This window comes from Haemorhous mexicanus, chromosome 10 (assembly GCF_027477595.1).
Source record: "Haemorhous mexicanus isolate bHaeMex1 chromosome 10, bHaeMex1.pri, whole genome shotgun sequence".
NCBI classification, from domain to species: domain Eukaryota; kingdom Metazoa; phylum Chordata; class Aves; order Passeriformes; family Fringillidae; genus Haemorhous; species Haemorhous mexicanus.
The window spans coordinates 10,581,694-10,601,827 of record NC_082350.1 but is presented as its reverse complement, the minus strand read 5'-3'; positions in this window follow the sequence as shown (position 1 = coordinate 10,601,827).

The following is a 20,134-nucleotide window of genomic DNA, read 5'->3' as shown; positions in this document are numbered from 1 at the left end:
GGGTGCAATACTCAAGGTGGGGTCACACTGTGGGTGTGATTGCTCAGCCAATTCCTTACCCACCACCAAATCTGTGTTTCCAGTTTAGAGACAAGGGTGCTGTGCAGAACAATGTCAAATGCTCTGCACGTGTCTAGGCAGACCATGCCAGTTGCTCTTCCCTCACCAACACCTAAATGAACACCAAATAACAATGAATAGCCATAAATGCTCTTATTTATGCATGAATTGTCTTTCCAGCATTCTAATATTAGCATTTGTATGAAGGAGAGTAATTCCCACAATATTGTGAAACAAAACTTTTGAACAGATATTTGTGTGTTGAATATGATGAGAATATTTAAACATCTGGTATTTGACTGAATATAAAGTAGAAGCACGCATTTGCTTTTATGATTTCATCAGAGAGAGCTCAGGGGGTGATTTTCAAAGGCACTGAAGACAGAAGAACTAGCTGAGACTCAGAAGTTTTATGATGGAGAGCTGTGCTTGAGGAGACATGAATTCCAGTATGTTTTTGTACTGAATTGGAACAAAAAGCAACATTTCAAAATTTTCCACTCAAAGGAAAATGGGAAAACGTGGTTTAAGTTTTCCTAAATGAAAGAGGTGTCATAACATGACTCCTGGCTCTGCCCTGCTTCCTTGGAGCACTCTGGGAAGCTCCCAACCTGTTGGAAGCAGCTGGGGATGCTCCCTGAAGTGCCAAGGGTTGCTCAGGTTGGAGCCATGGTGGCTGTCAGGCTCCAAAATCAGTGGCAGGAAATCAGGAAGCCCTGAATATGTCAGCTCTGATTGTAGGGTTTCCAAGCATTATCCTGCTGGTTTGCTCTGGCAGCCATTGTGGCAGGGTGTTGTCCAGGGCAGCATCTGGGAAGGTGGGTTTGCAGCTGTGAATCAGGCTAAGAACAGTTGTGCTTCCAACAGGAATCTGCTTGTCTTGGGAAGATGTCACACCCTTTCTGAGAGATATTCATACATCACTGTCCCCCCATAATCTGTTTCACCAAGAAATTCACCAGGCTGGAACTCACCTGTTGGAAAGACAATGAGGTTTGGCTATCAAATTGTTAGAGTGTTTTGGAGAATTTCACTTGAAGTTGAAAATGACTGCATTAAAAATCATTTTGGTAAGCAGTCTTCCCTTCCCTGCCCCATTGCCTGACAGGGAAATGAGCAATTTGCCTTGATTTGGTTTGTGGTTTTGCTTTGTAGAATATCTATTCCCACTCTCACTTAATATATCCATAAGCTTTAAGATATTATAGCTTGTGCTTGCAAAAACATTTGGAAAATGATTTTTAAAAAGCTATGCCAGTTTGCACCTATTTGGGGTCTGTTTACTCATTTTTTAGGGGATAAATACAGCCTTGTGAAGCGTTGGCAGTGTTAAGGGGCAGCTAAAGCAAGCATGATGATCAACATTAGACAACCTGTAATCTAATTTCTTTTTTTAAATGAATAGGGAAAATTATTTTATTCCATTGGGTGACATTGGGAACCAACTTGTCTATTGGTCAATGGTGTAAAAAGTAGCAATCCAGACTCCTGTATTGGAACAGGGAAAAGGAAAAGGTATCCATTACAGAAAAATAACAAGGGCATGTGAGGGTTAAGCTGAAGAATGTACCAGCACAGTTCAGTAGAAAAAGGAAGGCATGCAGGGAAAGCTACTGCTGACATTTATGTGTTTCTTTCAAGTATTTTACCTTGAAAACTGGAGTTCTCATTTTTATTTTCTCATAAAATAGGCCAAACATTCAATGGAGAAGGAGAGTTGGTGGACTTGTTGTTTCAATAATGAACATATGCCTGCATGTGTGTGATTTCTTTTTTATGCTTTATAATTGGCAGAAACTCCTCATGTGACAAGTCTTCAACTTTAACTACTGAACTTGTGCAGACATCAAAAGTCATTGTGGAATTTCAGACCTTTGATGTTTGTTTTAACAGCAGAGCTGATGGCTGCTAAGGAGTAGCTACCAGGAACAAACAGATTTTCTAGGTCTCGTCACACACAACTTATTTTCTCCCTATTTCTGACATTTTTCAAAGTGGCACAAATGTTCATGGTGCCTAGTTGTATGTACTTGTGTTGTTTCTGATGTTCTTAATGAGAATTTGGCCTAGAAACAAAAAATTCTGATATTAAAACCAACCAGTCCTGCCCTCCACCCCCAAGATTTCACAATGTTGTGTAGTGACTTTTTTATAGACATTTAGTCTTAGTCTTGCATGTCCTATTTTGCCTCAGTTGTATCTTCCTAACTCTGTAAGTTCTCATGGATGTGTATTCACTTGCTTTCACTAATATTAAACCCAACCCCTCCCTGCAAAAAAGAACCCCAATCCAAAATCCAAACCTAACAAACAAAACCATATTTATTATCTGAAGTCTTGCAGACAGGTTTGGTCTCACTTTTTTCCTCCCATTATAACTCAGTAATCCTGATTGCTCTTTTAGTGCAAGTACAAGCAGATTCTATCGCCTAAGAGCCTCCAGTTCATGTGGCACTAACTACAGACAGCTCTGTAGTGTGCATGAACTATTCTTGAGTAGCATTGTTAGGGAAAAGGAGTTACAGATGGCAGTGGAGGTGAAATTGCAAAAAGGAGGAAAAAAAAATAACAGGCAAAGTATAAGGGTGAAAGAAAAAAGGAGAACAAAAGAGGCAAGAAAACAAAAAGAATGGGAGAGAAGGAACCAGAGGATAGAACTGTGTTTTTGTCCTTGCCTAGGCTGCTGTTTAAGTTGCTCTGGGTGGATCCAGCTGCTTTGTGTAGCAGAGACTGCAAACAGAAATTCTGCTGGGTTCAGACAATCCTTTGGAGAAACAAAACAAAAGAAAGCTTCCTGTTAGTTTAGAATCTACTTCATAGGATCATCTCCTTCCACACTGTGGCTCTTGAGTTGGTTTGCTGGGAAGGGCCAGCCTAGCACTGCACACGAGACCCCAGTACCCCAGGGATCTGCAATCTGGGCTGTGTGAGAGCCTCCTGAGGCATGGCCAGCCCTCCTGTCAGGAGCAGGCAGGATGCCTGTGACCCTGTGCTGATCTGCTCTGTGCCTGCAGTCTGCTGACCCAGGCCATGAACTTTCCCTGCTCAGGGCTGCAGGCATGTCTGCTCAGTTCCCTTTCCCTTACCTTTGCACAGGCATGGATTGTTTCTGTCAAATACAGCTAAGCACCTTAGGAGATTTCTGTGCTTGTGCGTATTTAAGTAAGAGGATTAAAAACAATAGTTCAGTGTCTGGGACACTCCCAAAACAGTGTCCTTATTTGGCTTCTTGCTGAGGTGTGAATACTTTTTTGATGATGGAAAGTAATTTTCATCTGTGTTTCTAAGAGGTTTTCAGGCTGAGACATGATTGTCAGACTTTTCTGAGTAAGGAATATGAGGACATGTTCCTGCAGCCTCATATATGAGCACCATGCACACACTGGTTCATTTCTGTTCCATCACTGCACAGCATCTTGAAGGCTTTTTTTTTCCAAGGAGCATCTGCAATCTGCTGGACTCAGCTGACTGCTGGTATTTGTGTTTGGCTTTAACAGATAAGTGCATGAACTGTCCTGTGTGTCCAGCAGCAACTGCTGATCATCTGCAGAGACTATGAGCAGCACTTAATTGAGCTGATGGGAATTTTCAGTTAGATAGAGCCCTGACTTCATAGCTGTTACAGTGATGTGTCTGTATCAGCAGTGTGATGGTATGAACAGATTCCCCTGCAACTAGCCCATGTCATTTCATGAAGAATTAACAAATGCAGATATGTAATTCTTCATGAGTGACACAGAAACATGTGAACAGCATTCACTTCACCAATTTCAGATAAAAAGGTTTATTCTTTGCTTATCTCAGCTCATCCCCTGAGTATCATAGACCCATGGAGCCTACTGTCTGAATCCAAGTTATTCTCTGGAACAACAGGCAGTATTTTCAATTGACTGTGCAATAAACTCAGCAATACAGATGTTTCAGACAAAATGTAGCTCCCTAAGGACAAAACTGCACAGAAGGATTAAAAAAGGTCTGTAACCACCATGCAGGGGTGAAGAGCAGCTGCAAGTGGGGTTTTTCAGAGTTCAAAGAACCACCCTAGAACACGTGGCTCATCCTGGCTAGCACAACCCAGAGCAATGATATGTGGTCACCTGTAATAATCAGGTATCAACTGGGATTTGTCTTTCAGGTGAGCAAACCTTTAGCAGAGCTTTTGGGACCACAGCAAGGTACTTTGCCTCTCTGTCACAGAGCATGATGTGTCCAATTTAGTCTGAGTGGTGGGTAGAAATGCTTACACAACAGTTTCAGGAAAAGGAGGTGGAAGAGACACAACCAATAGTTATAGCCTGATGGTAAAGATGCCTGCCAGGACAAATGTATGGGTGTGAAATCTTTTTGGCATAAGATGCAAATTGGCTCAGGTGGAACAAGTGCAATATAGTGGCTACTTCTGCTTTGTTTGGTACTATTTCACAAAGTCAGGGCCGAAGCTTCCACTAGCTTGAAGGGGAGACATCCTTTGAACACCAGTTTAAGTTGTTAAACCACAAAATGCATTTCTCCAAACTCCATGCTAGTTCCAGTGCATCAGGGAGGTGCATAACTCTGTTTTCTCTCTGATGTTCAGAAGCATCTCTGACACTCACTGTTCTATGCCACCACAATCAAGCTCTGCTGCTTCCAGGTACCAGAAATTTGCCTGGTGCTTGTACTTTGACAGAAGTGAAACATCTGCTGATGTGCAAGAGCCCAGCTCACCTGCCTGCTGAAAATTTAGCAAACTGAAGGCTCTGCACAAACCACAGTGGATTTGCAAATCCTGCTCTGCAAAGAGCTACCCCTGTAATTGCAATGGAAAAGATGCATCCTCAGTGACACATGTGAGGGGAAACAAACTGCACAGCTGCTGCAAGCTCCAGGGGCAAGAGAGCAAAGTGGCAATAAGGAGATCACCTGTTCAGTTTTCCGTGTAAATCTGTCCTGGATGGAGCCCTTGCCCTGTGTTTCAAACTGAAATTGGATCCCAGGAGGGTTCAAAGTGTGTTGGCTCAGCTGCTCTGTCCAGCAGACTTGAACCTATTTTGGTACAGGGAGGTTGAGGATCAGCAGTTTCTTTCCTCCCCTCTTTTCAGAACTCTCCTGCTTCATACTCCTTAGGTCAGAGAGAAAGAATTACTCTTACTCTACTTCAGATATTTCATGTACTATATAGGAAGTAGGAGATTTGTTGCTCCAAAATCAATTTGAGCATTTCTGCACAAAAATACAGAAAATTATTTGCAGAATACAAAAAATACCATTTAAACCATGAACTGAAATGTGGGAATTCCACCAAACCAGAGGCTGCTTACTCTAGTGTGCTCCTTCCCTCTCTTGAGCCACAGACAGACTCTGATATAGTCCTGGCTTCCTTGTCCAGGGATAATATGGTTTTGTGATCATCCACAATGGTGCAAGTAGTGCCCCAGTCAGCTCAGTCATTATTCATAAAATGTACCTAAAGTAGGCTTTCAATTTTATTGGTTTTAAATGGCAGAATTTGAGCTCCTGAATTGTTTTAATTTTTCACAATGAGTGATTAATACTTTTACCTGCTGTTCAGTCATTTTATGGGCTAAATAAACAGCTGGTTTAAGTAATCATTATTCTGTTAAGCCTGGCAGAATGATGCCAGTGTTGTTAAACCATTGAACAACTTGGCCCTATTTGACTTTTTGAAGTATTCAAAAAATTTTTATTACACTTGCTGAAAAATAAATTACAAGAGACATAGTGCATATCCTTGAGGAGACTACCCATAACAAATCAGGTTCATAAACAAGTGAGATGTGGAGCAGAACTGAAAATTTGGCAGGAAACAGATCTTAATCTAAGCTGACAACTGCTCATATGGCAAACTGTAGAAAATATCATTACAAAAAATATATACCAGGTGTATGGATCCTTTAGCAAGCAGGAGACAGAACTCTTGATGGAATAATATGAACATGCTCATTACACAGCCCAGGAAATAATTTAGATTGACTAAGATCCTTTCTGCAGGAAAAAAATCACCAAAAGAAATGTACAAATGCAGAATGTTACTGCAGCAGGAATGACAAATTCTAGAATATTTCAGCTGCTAAAGACATTGCTTTGCTTATGGCAAGGCATTCCTTTACAGCCAGCCAAAGGCAGCAGGATCTGTACATGGCAAGGGGGAAGCTTGTAATGTGGGGCATTATCCACTTTGATACTTGGGACATGAATGCCCATGGTCCTAATCACTCCAGAGCCATTGTACCATGATGTGCTTATTTATTATTTACTCTAAGTAAAAATTAGACCTTGCTAGAACAGGGTCTCAATGCTTTCCTATTCCTGATCATTCATATTTCACTTATTCTGAATCTCAAAAAGCTTGCACCTTCCTTGTAGATAATGTTTATTTACCTTTAGCACAGTGTACAGTGAAGCCAGTAATCTGTATGTTCAGTGCTGCAGTTAATGGATCATGACAGGAGGGGTTTTCAGGGAGCAGGGATGCAGCTAATGATATCTTAATCCTTTTTTTCTTGCTTTTTTTCTTAAGCACTTAGGGTTTTGAGTCTTGAAACTGTATTTGAATGTGTATTAGCAAATCAAGATGGAGAAGTTACACATCTTTAATTTTTACATCAGCAAATGGATGGGACTTTTAAGTTGAATACAACAGAGAGCATGTAACTGTTGTATTTAAATAGTTAGAAAGCAATTTACAGTACTGAAGCAATCTCAAGTATGCCAGCCTTCATATTTATTGCTCTCTCTCCATCCTTTTTTCTTCCTACATGCAAGTAAAGAAAGCTGACTGCCAGTGATATTACTGATGGTACTTTTCTTTACTAGACAAACAAAGACTTAAAGTTGCTATGGAAATGCACAAAACTCACAGTTCATACATTTATCAAAGGAGAATCATCATCATCACATAATATTTATAGAGTGCACACTGTCTCCTACATGCTTATCACAAGACTCTTAATGTTGAACAGAAAAAGGAGCTGCTACATTTCATCAATGTCGTGTCCATTGATCAGTGCCTACGTGACTGATTTCTCATTTTAATGGTGTTTAAGGCGAAAATCACAGTCCCCAAACCCCAAATATGCAGGTATTATTTCAGTATGATCTCATTTCAGAAGGCCATGGCTTTCCAGAGAGCCAGCTCTCTGAGCTTTTTATATTTTTGCATGTTTGCTTTTATTAATGAACATTTCTTTGATTGAGTTTGATTTCGTTCTCCATACCCCTCCGTCTGTAAACACAGAAAGGGAGGCAGTACTTTTTTTCTATGATAATTTGAGATGTAGTAGCTCATTGCACCAGATGTTCTGGTGCTGCTGTAGAAACTCCCAGTATCTTTATCTTTCTGCTTTCTAACTTTGGATTCCCTTTGATCTTTAGAGGCTTCTGAGGCAGTTGGGTGAGGTTAGATTAGAAACTAGTTCCTATATTTGTACATGTGGGTGCTGATGAACTAAAGACCCCCGAAGCTTTCTGTGTTTATGTAGCATGGAAACAAACATGTCATCATCCTTTGCCTTGGTTCCAGTTCTCAGATTTATTTCTGAATGGCTTTTGCATGAGTTTTTCTGTCACGTATTTCAGTTTTGCAGATTACCGGCACCATCAGAGCAAATCATCTGAGCATGGAATGTGTAAGCAAAACTGAGATATCCAGCATTTGTAAAAAGGCAAATACATTTAAAAAAAATGTCAAAATGAGCAAATTCCTAAGCAAAACTATTGAGTTAATAGCCTCGAAGAAAAAAAAAAAGGCACAAATCTAAAATAGTTGTGAATTTGCAATGTAGGAATGGCACCAATCCAGAAATTTATTGGTTATTTTTGTAGAGGAGTTTTTAGTGCTATCATTTCAAATATTTGCTTTGTTTCACAGTGCTGTGTTTTCAGTGGTATTCATGAAACTCTGAAGTTTATTAGTGATGTGATCAGAACCCCAAACCCCTGATTTTGAGGAGAACACTCCCATGCCTGTGTTCTCAGGAGTGAACTGAGAAGCCTGACACATGAATGGAGTGAGAATATCAGAAGCAACTGAATCAAGACAGTTCTTTGTCATCTGATTTCCTAAGGAAATATGGCTTGCAAGATTGTACTTTGTGGTTAATTTCAATTTTAAAGGGACAAGTTATCAGAAAAACATTATTCTCTCAAAACTTTGAGTGATAAATGAGAGAAGTATATATAACGAAGATCCCATTATTCTGTCCTCTATGTTTTCTACCCATGCAGAAGGGTACATGCTGAGTTCACATGTTATTTGGCATTGATATGTACATGGAAGGAGTACTTTATAAATACCCCAAACTCTGAAAAATCTTCTGCCAGCACTTGCAGGAGCCTGATTTTAGTAGTTCTGATGTCATGGTACTGTTTGCATTTTCCCTTTGTCCCTCACCTGTAGAGAAAATTTTCACTGAGTGAAAATGATGATCAATCTTAAAGAAGAACCAGCCTGCAAAGAGAAACCATCATGGTATAACTTGTTTCATGTCAATGAGCTCAACAGGTGTGAGGCATGATAAATGGCACTTTGCTAATAACAGCTGACCAACCAGATACAGGTCTTTTATTCAACCAGATACAGGTCTTTTAACTATCATCCTTCCTTGCAGTCTGCTCTGGGGGTAGGAATTCTTAACACAATTGCTGGCCTCAGCTATAGGATTTTTGTTCTTATGTTTAAAATACTAATGATCCATAATATATGTAACTGTCACTGGGGTCATTGAAGAACCCATGGAATTATAGAATTGTTTATGTTGGAAAAGACCTCTAACATGCACTGTTTGTGGATTTAGTATGTTTCTTTTGATAAGGGTTTCTATTTTCTATACCCTTTTCAGCCAAAATGTTGTCTCTTCTTTTGCAGGCCAGTGATTGGCATAGATACTGGTTGGAGAGACAGGTGATGATACAATTAGTTAGAATTAAAAGACAAGATCTAATTTCATTGTGTAGCTTAGCTACTTGTCTTTTCTTAATTAATTGTATTTTAGGGTAGACACGCTATAAACTAATCAGTCTATTGTCACATGCCTGCTAATTTTGTAATTAATTATTATTGCTAGAGATGAGAGAATAATTTCTAAAAAACATCTTACTTGATGACTTTTGCCTTTTTTCTATTCATTAATCCTGTACAAACATAATGGTTTTCTGAAATTGACTTATTTTACTGTTATTCACTGAGTTACTCTTCATCAGTACCCAACACATAGTTCATCACAACCTTTAAAGACTGAAATAAATTGCACTTTGGCCAGAATCAAATGACCATGCTACTTGTCAACCCCCTTTTGTAACAGTGTGTTCCTTGCAGTTCTGGTTTTGATGTTGTTGTTGTGGGGGTTTTTTTCAGGTTTTTTTTATGGTTATAATCACTAATGTGACATTTAACAGTGTTCTCCCAACATTTAGCTATTGTTCTTTTTTTTTTTTTTTGAGCATTCTTGCCTGCTAACTTGTTTGGTAGCACATCAAAAGGGATAAGGCAAATGAAGAAAGAAGCTGGAGAGGTTAATTTTGGAAGGCTGTAAGATCTGCAGTTTTGCTGCTGGGTACCATCCCTACTAAATAGTTTGTGGAAACAGGCAGTGCAAATCCAGCTCTGCTATATCCTGACATGAATGGCATCTCTGCACCCAAGCAGTATTTCATGATTTGAGGGTTTTTTGTAGGCTGCCTCAGTACTGCCTCCATTGAGGCAGTAATGGTGTGTTGTAGACATGCCCTTTTGTTTAGCTGTGCTTTTCCACTGGCAGTTCATCCCTCTTCAATTTCTGCTCTGCTTTCTTGGCAGAGTACAGTAACTGGTGAGCTGGGCCCCACTCAGGCCAGGTTTGCATTCTGTGTTTGACTTGGGCCTGAATCAATGTTTATGTCGCCATTTACCAACCATCCCCACTGTTAAATAAACAGTGTCATTGACCTCAGCCTGGTCAGTGACACTGAGGTTTCTCTTCTGAGAAGCAAAGATCCACCTTTCCTGGACTTGAGGTGTGCTCAGATGCCTTGATGCAATGTCAACACAAGAACCTGCATTAATAGCTGAGAGGTGGCACAGCCCAGCTCCTCAGTGCCTCTGAGCTCTTAGGAAGTGGAAGGAAGGAAAGCACTCCCTCAGTCCTGCCATGGGCCACAGGGGTTTGAGCTGCCTCATACTGACTGCTCTGGAGCAGAGGAGGAGCCCTCATACTGCTGGGCTCCAATCCCAGCTGAGGAGGGGGTTGAGAAGTTTCCCTTTTCTGCCTCTGGGCTCTCAGGTGCCTTCTCAGCAGGGAGGCACACTGGCTGTGCTAATCTGGACTTGAGCAGCAACCAGAGGAGACTGGCCAGGCCAAAACCCCTGAGCTCAGGCTTCAGGCCAAATACACAATGTAGACATGTCCTAAGAGATGGGAGTGAAACTGTGAGCCTGGATTTCACTGGCAGAACCCACAGAGTCACTCTACCCCCTGTATGCAATAACTCATTTTGGACAAAGCTGTTGGACTGTGTGTGTCCTCCAGTGTGACATTCCTGGTGAGCCCCAAGCTCAGCCCTTGGGCTCTGTTGCCATAGCTCTGTTTTGCTGCTGTTTGCCATTCCTAGCTGATAACCTTCTGAGGTTCCCATTACTTCACACACTGTCAGTGGATGCCCAGAATCCAGTTCAATTGTTTCCCATCTTTTGGTGTGTGCTTCCAGCCCCTGAGCTCTCTTGCTGCCTTGTCAGATAACACTCCACCTCAGCAGCTCCCCTGAGGCTCTTCAGTTTCCAGGCTACCTGTGGTATTTGTTTTCCTTGGTCTCCTCATTCCCAGGCAGGCAGAGCTATTATGGACTTGTCTGAAGGAAAAGACCAAACCATTTGAATTTTGATTTTCTTTTCTCTAATGAGCTTCTCAGGGATGAAATCAGATTTCTGTAGTAGGGCACAGAGTTTCTTACAAATGTCTTCAGCAACCACCCAATGGCACCAAATGTGTGCACTATTGCATTTTACAGGACTGAATTTATTTTGTAGAATGAAGTTTATTTTTTGACAAAGTGGCTGTTGTCTTCAGCAAGATGGATCCAACACAACTGCTTTGGATGTAGCTAGGAAAGACTTGAAATGAGGAGCCTCTGCTCCCTCCTAACGTGGAACTAAGTATCACAGCAGCTCTGCATGAGCATTAGGGTAGGTTTGGATAAAGACAACAAGGATCTGAAGATTTTCTAGAAGGAAGACTGCAGGTGAAACCCTTGCTTACCTTATCCTACTATAGAGACAAACTGGAGAGGCAGCCATCTCATACTGTGAGCTGAGTCAGAGGGAAGGATTCTCTCAATCCTTGGGAAGTGGGTGGTGGATTTGAGAACACCCGGGCAGGATTTCACCTTCCCTGAATAATTTTGTAGTAGTTCTGAGGTGAAATTTTATTCACAGATTTCTGTCTTTCAAGTCTACATTTCCTGCTGCCATGTATGCTAGGCTTGGAATATACTTATGGTATTTAATTACAGTTTTTATAGTTAAAGGTTTTTCTTTTCCATTCTTTTTAAAGTGATCAGTGTGTCATGGGCCTGGAGTTCTTCTAACATCAACTTCATGCTAGTGTATCACAATTCAATGCAGTGAAGTCCAAACTGCTCTTCCCTAGATAGTTCATTTATTTTCTAAATGCAATTTCTTTGTATTAAGCTCCTTTTTTTCTTATGCCATCCTTTTAGTAACTTCTCTCTTGCCACTGGAGTTTGCATGTGTTTGGAAGGTGGATTTTCCAGAACCATTTGTCTGTTTGCCAGCTCTGTATTGGCCTGTGAGCTAAGGTTGGTCAAGAAGGCCAATGGCATCCTGGCCTGTAGCAGCAGGAGTGTGGCCAGTGGGGTCAGGACAGTGACTGTCCCCCTGTACTGGGCACTGGTGAGGCCACACCTCAAATCCTGTGTCCAGTTCTGGGCTCCACAGCACAAGAAAGACATTGAGGTGCTGGGAAAGGAGTTGGGGAAGGGTCTGGAGCACAAGTCTGCTGAGGAGCAGCTGAGGGAACTGGGGGTAGTTAGTCTGGAGAAAAGGAGGCTCAGGGGAGACCCTATTGCTCCCTACAGCTCCCTGAAAGGAGGCTGTAGCCAGGTGGGAGTTGGGCTCTTCTCCCAGGTAACAAATGACAGGACAAGAGGAAATGGCCTTAAGTTGCACCAGGGGAGGTTTAGATTGGATATTAGTAAAAATTTCCTCACTGAAACGTGATCAGGCATCAGAACAGGCCATCCATGGATGATGTGCTTGGGGATAGGCTTTAGTGGTGGACTTGGCAGTGCTGGGTTGACAGCACCGGATTTGATCTTAATATCTTTTCCAACCTAAAAGTTTCTACGATTCTGTAATTTAGCTAGGTATTGCTAAACTAGAACCCTTTATATATGTCTTTTCTTTCTTTCTTTCTTATCACAGGAGCTTGCTTCTTCAGTGTTGTGAAATAAAGGCTTCCTTCTCAGAGGCACAGGGTGAGATGTTTCCTCCTGTGTTTACACCTCCCAGCTGCCCATGCTCTATCTATCCTGTGCCTCCATTCCATCCTGCTCTCATTCCAGGGTCTTGCAGCTGCTCCTGGCACCTTGGTGCTTTCCCTCAAAGATTCTCAGAATTTTTCATCTCTTTGTATTGGACAGCAGCACACAGGCTTTGTAGTGGATTTGATGCTGTTTCATACCCTTCCATGGTTACAGCTTTTCCAAGTGCACTGATAGCTTCTGGGACTAAATATTAGGAGTATTTTGCCTTATGAATAGCTGGTAGTAGTAACACTTCTCACTAGTAGTCCAGAGTAAAGCAATAACAAGCAGTCAGTTGTTTAAGCCATCATAAACCATTAGCCTTATTTTGCTTTAAAAATAATTTTCTGAAACTCAGGCTTGGCTCTTTGCTTTTTGTGTTATGCTATAATAAGTTTTTCAAATACTTCAATGGAAAGTTGCCTTAGACTTGAGCCAAATTGCACTCTGGATAGAACACAAATGCAGGTTTGCAGTTTGTAAATCAAGATAATGGATGCAGGATAGTATGGTGTCACATTTTAGAAATATATTAATCTTTATAACCCATACCTATTTTGGTGTTATTCCTAAGTTTTACGGAATTACAGGATATTTCTGTTTGGTTTCTGGCTGGAAATGTTTCTGGGTTGACTTGAAACATTTAATTTGTCATGAAACTAAATATTCATTCCATCTTCCTATTGCTTTGCCCTTTAATTTTTTTTTTTTTTTTTTTGTTGTTAAAAAGGTCATTTGAAACAAAAAGCCTAAATGGTTTATTTTGCATTCCCTTTTTTACAGTTGGAAAAATTTGCTAAATTGAGTTTGCATTTAAAAACTTTTTTTTTGCAGTATACTATTTGCCAAAATAACCACACTAGTCATCTTGGAAAAATCTTTTACTTACATTGGTATCTATTGAAATTTTCAGTGGAAGATTTGCCATATGCCCTTTGCAACTAAGTGATGCACTGTCTTAAAAAAACCCAAAGAAAAAAATAACCCCTCACAAGCCAATAAATACCCCTTCCCCTAAATCAACAAACAAAACCCCCAGGCTTTAATATGCTCTTTAATGTTTCAAATATTCAGGGACTACTATTAATATGTGTGTAGTAAATTTGAAGTCTGCTCTGTGGTACATGTTGGTGATCCTCAGAAACCTGTGGCATGCTGACAAGCAAAACTTAGAGTGATTTTGTAGTACTTGGAGTAAAATTTGCTCTGTAAATAACAACAAAAAGTTGTTTACATTGATATGCTAAGCCCAGAGGAACTGCCATGGACTGTGTCAGCAATCCCAGCTTTTCCTTATTATGAAAGCAGCAATAAAAGGAAGAGAATAAATGCAAACAAAAAGCTCTGAGAGGACTGTAGGGTTGACTGAAATGAACACAATCCAATGGCTAGAATGTGGCTGCAGCTTTGCCCCTGGACTAGAATTCAGGTGTTATTTCCTGCATGGCTGAGAAAGGTTGCAATTGCTGCTGGAAGCAGGATGGGCTGAGCAGGAGGCACAATAGCTGCCTCCAGTGTGCTAGGCCTGGCTTTAGTCACATTTATATTTAGTGTTTTGCTTCTGGGTAATTGAGGTTTAGTCATGTAATTTCACTTTTTTATGTGTCTGGTAACCCTCACCAAAGGCTCTTCCCATTCATGATACATGGTATGCATACACACTCTTTACAATAAAGAGGAAATTATGGAGGACTGTATCAAAAAGTCTATTCTTTGAAAAATGTGTTGAGTTACCATTTTTATCAAAAGCAAGTGTTGGAGTCTGGTGAGAAAGCCTCCATCTTATGGTGGTCACACAGGTTCCTCCTTGAAGGTGGAGGTTAGGATCCAGGTTTGCTTCAGTCAGCAGGAGCTTTTCAGTTGTCAGCAGTCAGGGGATCGTGCCCTGGAGGTGCTTATGTGGATGTGACAAAGTGCACCAAAGAGCTCCCTGTGTTATAAACTGTCTGCTGGCCCAAGCTGAAGGAGGACCCCTGGCCAAGGTAAAGAAAAAGGGGTGTGGTGTAGAGAGGGAATAGGTGGATTAATGGACACCAGGAAATTCATATTAAGCCTTGTGTGCCTCTCAGAATGCGGCAGCATCAGCTGGGTGTAGGCTGCACCTTGGTGATAATGTGTAGCTAAACCAGACTGTAGAGCTCAGTTTACACAGCCCTGTGGCTTGAGCCAGGATTTGCTATGGAGCTTGAGCCCCACGTCTGTGGGATTGTACCTGCCACCCCTAGGAACACACACACACAAACTGAGCTCTTTTCTTTTCTGGAAGTGTATGGAAATGTTTGGGTGTTGCCAAATGCTTCCTCCTTTACCAGGGACCCAGGTATATACAAACAGATAGAGAAGCACATGCTTGCAAACACATTTCTTTTCATCATACAGGCTGTAGAAAAGAATATTTTTCTATCACTAGAAGTGTTTATTTGCTATCTTTTCACAGCTGGAAGATTTAAGAAAGGAATATGAAATACCTGTAAAAAAAGACACTGGCTGAGAACTCTGATTTGTTTAGCTGAAGCTGGAAATACTTCTGTGCTAGTGTTTGTGTGCTACCAGATATACAGGTGAGCTCAAGGCCCTGGTGCTGATCAATAGCTGATTAACAAGAAGAGTGTCAAAATGATTTCACCCTCCCAGGGTCAGAAGTGGGGCTGCCTTCATCTGTGCCCAAGACATGTGTGGTGTTAAACCAGGTACAACAGCTCAAGAGGAGAGTGCAGACAACTAAAGGCAGAGAATTAAAAATGCAGCAGTTACTTCTGGTCTATATGAGCTTTTCTTTATCAAAAGGCCTTGTCTAGAACATATTTTTAGGTATCTCTTTTTGTCAAGGTGGCTTTTTTTTGTTTAAAAGTCATGCTTGTATTTAATTATCTTTTAAAATAGCTATATTTTATTTGGAATCTGACTGCTATTAAGTTCCCACTGGTACTGCATCACTTTGGTTTTGTAAAGTTGTTACATGTAAAATATTGTACCATGGCTGCTATCAGAAGGGCTTCCCTGTGTTTTTATAAGCATAATGTGTAGTCAGATTTCTGGAGGTATTATCTTCTGGTTCATATATTTATGGGTTTTTTCACATATGAGCATATGTATTTATATGTACATATTCATTGAGATCTAAAACCACATATCTATGGACACATTTATTTTTGCATGAAATGCAAAGTGGGAGCTTTCTGAAAAATGGTTCAGATGTAAGGTGTAATTTTTCACTTGTGTTCCTGGATGAGTCTGTATAATTGGCTTGTACATGTTTCTGAACTGGATGAAGCCTTTTGAGGTTTAACAAGCTAAATACAAAGGAGCAAAAGAGACACACAGCCATGCTCTGTTGTATGTGATAGTGCTCTTTGTTTGTGTAAGAGGTTTCTCTATCAAATAACAGGATTAGAAAGATCTGGTATATCATCAGTTGTTCAGGATCATAGAGTTAATTGATTCTGAGCCGTTTATGAAACTCAGTGGGAATAAGACTGAACCTGATGAGAAGCATGATGAGTGGGGTTTTGAAATCTGCACAGCTAATTTGCAAGGTCTGAGTCTAACCAAGTAATCTGATTTTCAGAGGTAAGCAGCAGTGTCAGTTCACACCAAATGTAATGGGATCTCCAAATGAACTGGTACTTAACATATCTTTTACTTCAGTGACTAAACAGAGATGTGGGTGTTTAACAACAGCAGCCCTGAAGTTTGAAAATGCTATGCAGTCTGTATCAGTATGGGATTCACATGTGTTTGCTGCCTGATGACATTAATGGGATTATGAGGAAAGTGTCTGATAATCATCAAGATCTCTTACTAATAGAGATGGTAAGGGAGATTTTAACATTTCTAATATTCTTAAGTTGCTGCTTTGCTTGCCCAGAATTGCCCCAGACTGGCTCAGGAGTCGCAACTTTCGACGCTGTGATCCATTTTCATTGTATGGGATCTTCAGTGCTTGTGCCTCTGCATGTGCATCTGCACTTAAAAACTGCTGGCCTGAGCACTCTGTTGTGTAGTAGCAAATATGGGTTTCTCCCTCCTTGGCTGAATTGAATGGCAGAAGTCAGTGGTAGAAAGAAGGTTCTGAATAAAGGAGGCACAACTTCTTCCAAAGGCAGAAAATTGTGTTTTGGCAGGGCCACAATTTTCTTATAAGTTATCTGTAAGGACTAATGTTTGCACTGAAGAGCAAATATTCAGTCTGGGGATCTTGGTAAAAGACAATTGTTTCCTTTACAGTCTGGAGTCAAGTGCATCAGCTTTTGAAAGGAACAGTTGTATCCTAATTAGTGCAAGGGATTATTTTGTCATTTTCTCACTTCTTCCATGAACAGTTTAGGGATTGTAGGAGCCCTGTGCAGCAGAATTGATTGAATTTTGGACTAGGGTCTGAAAGGTAATGGGTGACAACTGACGTGGAGGCATTGATTGCTATTGTCCCTTCCAGCCCTTCACATACACACCTTGACACATCATTATAGCTGCATTGCAGTCCCACAGATTTACACCTCTGATGTAAAATGTTAGGGGTTTTATTAATATTTTAGCTATTTGCATTCATGCAGCATACAGCAACTCTGGAAGCTGTAATTGATCACCTTTCTAACCTTCTTACAGTTTTTTTTAAGAGACACCCCTTGGAATAGTGAATCTCTGTAGGACAGGGAGTGTGTGCTCGCTTGGATAATGTAATTGGGAAATAAGGAAAAGCCTGAGCACAGACAGTGCTAGTCTGGTGTGGGAGTTCTGGCACAGCCTTTGTGCTGCAGCCACTCAGTGCCCTGGTGTGGGATCAGCACTCTCCCTCAGAGAGGCTGGCAAGTGATAAAGAAAAGGCTGATGTGAGGAACAGGTGCACCTCAGATCCAGATTTGGGAGGCAAGCTTTCCTATTGAGTTTGTTTAGAATCAAATGCTTTTGCAGCAGGTCTAGTCGAGTCACACCTCCCAAATATCCATCCAGCTACAGCACTCCACACGTGGTTCAGAGAGCTCAGAAACCCACAAGTTATTGATATGCAGTTTATCCTGCTCAGTCTGATTAGCTGAGGCTGTGTGAAGTGCATTTGCTCAGGGAAAAAATGTTTGTCAGGCTTGGGCTTCTAGGTCTGTTGTTCAAAATGTGACCATGAGGAAATAATGGGAATGGCAATTTAATCTCATTGCATTGTTGAAACTCTGAATTTTTTTCAAGTTGGTTTGAAATCTGAAGATCCCATGCTGGCACTTTTCCTCACAATTGCTAGTCCATTATTCTGTCAGGGATGGCCATTTAAAACACATGATATAATCTTGGAAACAATAATACCTTCTAGTCTACCAAATTTTTCTTCATGAAAATGGACCCCATGGAATAGAGGTCTATGTGGTCTCTAAGCCTAGATTATTAATTCTTCTTTTCAATTTTATTTTTAGTTGTTGTATTTCCTAATTAAACTTTTGTACCTCTGGTTAAAAAAGCAGGGAAGGAAGAAGACCTAGACTAAATCAGCCAATTCATTAAAGTAATAGAAGTTAGAATCGTTAAGGGTAAACTCCTATTTTCCCTAGATTTTGAGTTATTTTACCTCCAAGGGACTTGAGGAACTGGAAATAGTCAATTCAATTCCAGTCACAACCTCAAGTACTTGGATTTGTAATACCTCTGTTGTGAGTCAAATGTAAGAGTTTATCACTTTTATAAGAAATATTTTGCTCACCTCTGCAAAGAAAAATTGCTTCATGTGCTGAAAACTTCCAATGTAAAGTTATAAGTACTGTCCAGCAGGACATAAAAGAAATCCTCTGTAGACAATCAAGCACAGTCTTTTAAAAGTATCCCAAGAAAAACTAATTGCTGGTCCTGTTCAGGGATATTTCAGCACCTGATACTGGAAAAAAAATAAATTTCCCTCCACAGTTAAACATATTGCAAAGCTATAGGAAATAAAAAATTATCTCTTCCCTCTTGGCAAGATATTTTTGTTTGCATTTTCAGAACTCATTCAAGCTCATATTCATAGGAATAATCTGTAGTCTTGTTGACAGGTCTGCCAGGAAACACCTTTATGACACTAAAGGAAGGGGAAGCATGTGCTGCTTTGGTTTAAGAAAAACTGCTATTGTAAAAGTCCTGACTTTACACTCCAGCATTTTTTTATACATTGTGTTTGAAGTGATGGGGCCTGGAGAGTAATGTTAACATGATTCAGAGAAAATTAATCGTTAGTCAGCACTTGTCTCTCATGTACTTGGGGTCATGGACTGCTCTAAACTAACTTTCTTCTTATTCAGTGATGCAGGAAGGAAGATTTAAAACCAGCAGGAGGGTAATAATAGTATGACAGGAAGGAAAAGGTCACTGGGAACAATATGAAAGCTGATTAATAGGATCATCCTCATAGGTGAATTAAATTCTGCAAATGACTTTTCTATTTCTCATTCTTTCCCTGCTCTGTTTCTGGAGCAATGCACCTGAACAGATGCATCTGAAAAATTAGCCTTAAAAGCCTTAAAGCCTGTAAGAACTTTTTTCCATTAAATTTCGTTTGTATTTTTCTTTGAGCACTGGAGTGCACTAAACAAACTAGAGTTTCAAGCTGTGTGTAGATTTTGAAGAAGAAACCAACAAAATAGCCTCACACCAAAACCCTTGTGTCCATCAAAGTGTGCTTGATCCAATGCAAGGAAGACTGCTCCTGCTGTTCAAAGGCCATGAAAAGTGGTTCTCAGTATTAAGAAACAGCATTTCTTATGTCATGCTGTTCATGATATGCTTGATCTCAGTTAAGTGAGGTTTAGGCTGCAGTTTTATCATAGTCAGTATGTCTGGGGGAGAATAAAATGCTAATAAGTAAATGGATAAAACCCATGAACCTGTAATGCTTGCAAATAAGATCTTTAGAAGGTTCTGAAGGTGGGTTTCTCTTCCTCACCTTTAACTATCTAAAAGCTGGTGTCCCAGGCTGTTTTTACACAAGGTTAAAAGAGAAAGGCACCTACAAGATGATTCTGCATTAAACTTGCCTTCTTGAGGTGCCAGTCTGCTGGCTTTAGAGGTACAACTGGATGCAAATATCCTCTACAGGCTGGGCAATGGCAAAGTCTTCAGCTTCCTGCTCAGATCCCCATATTCTCCTGGAAGTGGAGAGCCAGAGCTGCTCCCCAGTACATTCTGGTGAACCTGTAAACCTATCAGTTTGCAATGTGCTCTTTAGCCATAGCTTTTGATTTGAGCTTTCCATGTACTGGGGGAATGTGCTGTGAATGTGACTTCAGCTGTAAACTGGAGGGCTAAGATCATAGGGCACTTCTTTGGGATTTTAGTTCTCTTTTGCTGATTGTTCTAAGGAAGTAAAATATGCATTGGTGAGGTATTTTGTTCCACAGTTGATTTAAGTTTCAGTCAATCTCTTTTAAGGCCATGTTTGATTACTTGCCTGTATTGTGTCCTCTTTTATCTGCTCCTTGACTGCTACCTGCCAAAAAGGCTGAGGGCTCACAAGATTTCTACAGGTAGATATAGGGTCCGCTGCGGGTACATATGCTTGATGGTTTTTTTCAGTAGTGCTAAATAAGGAACTGCAAATATA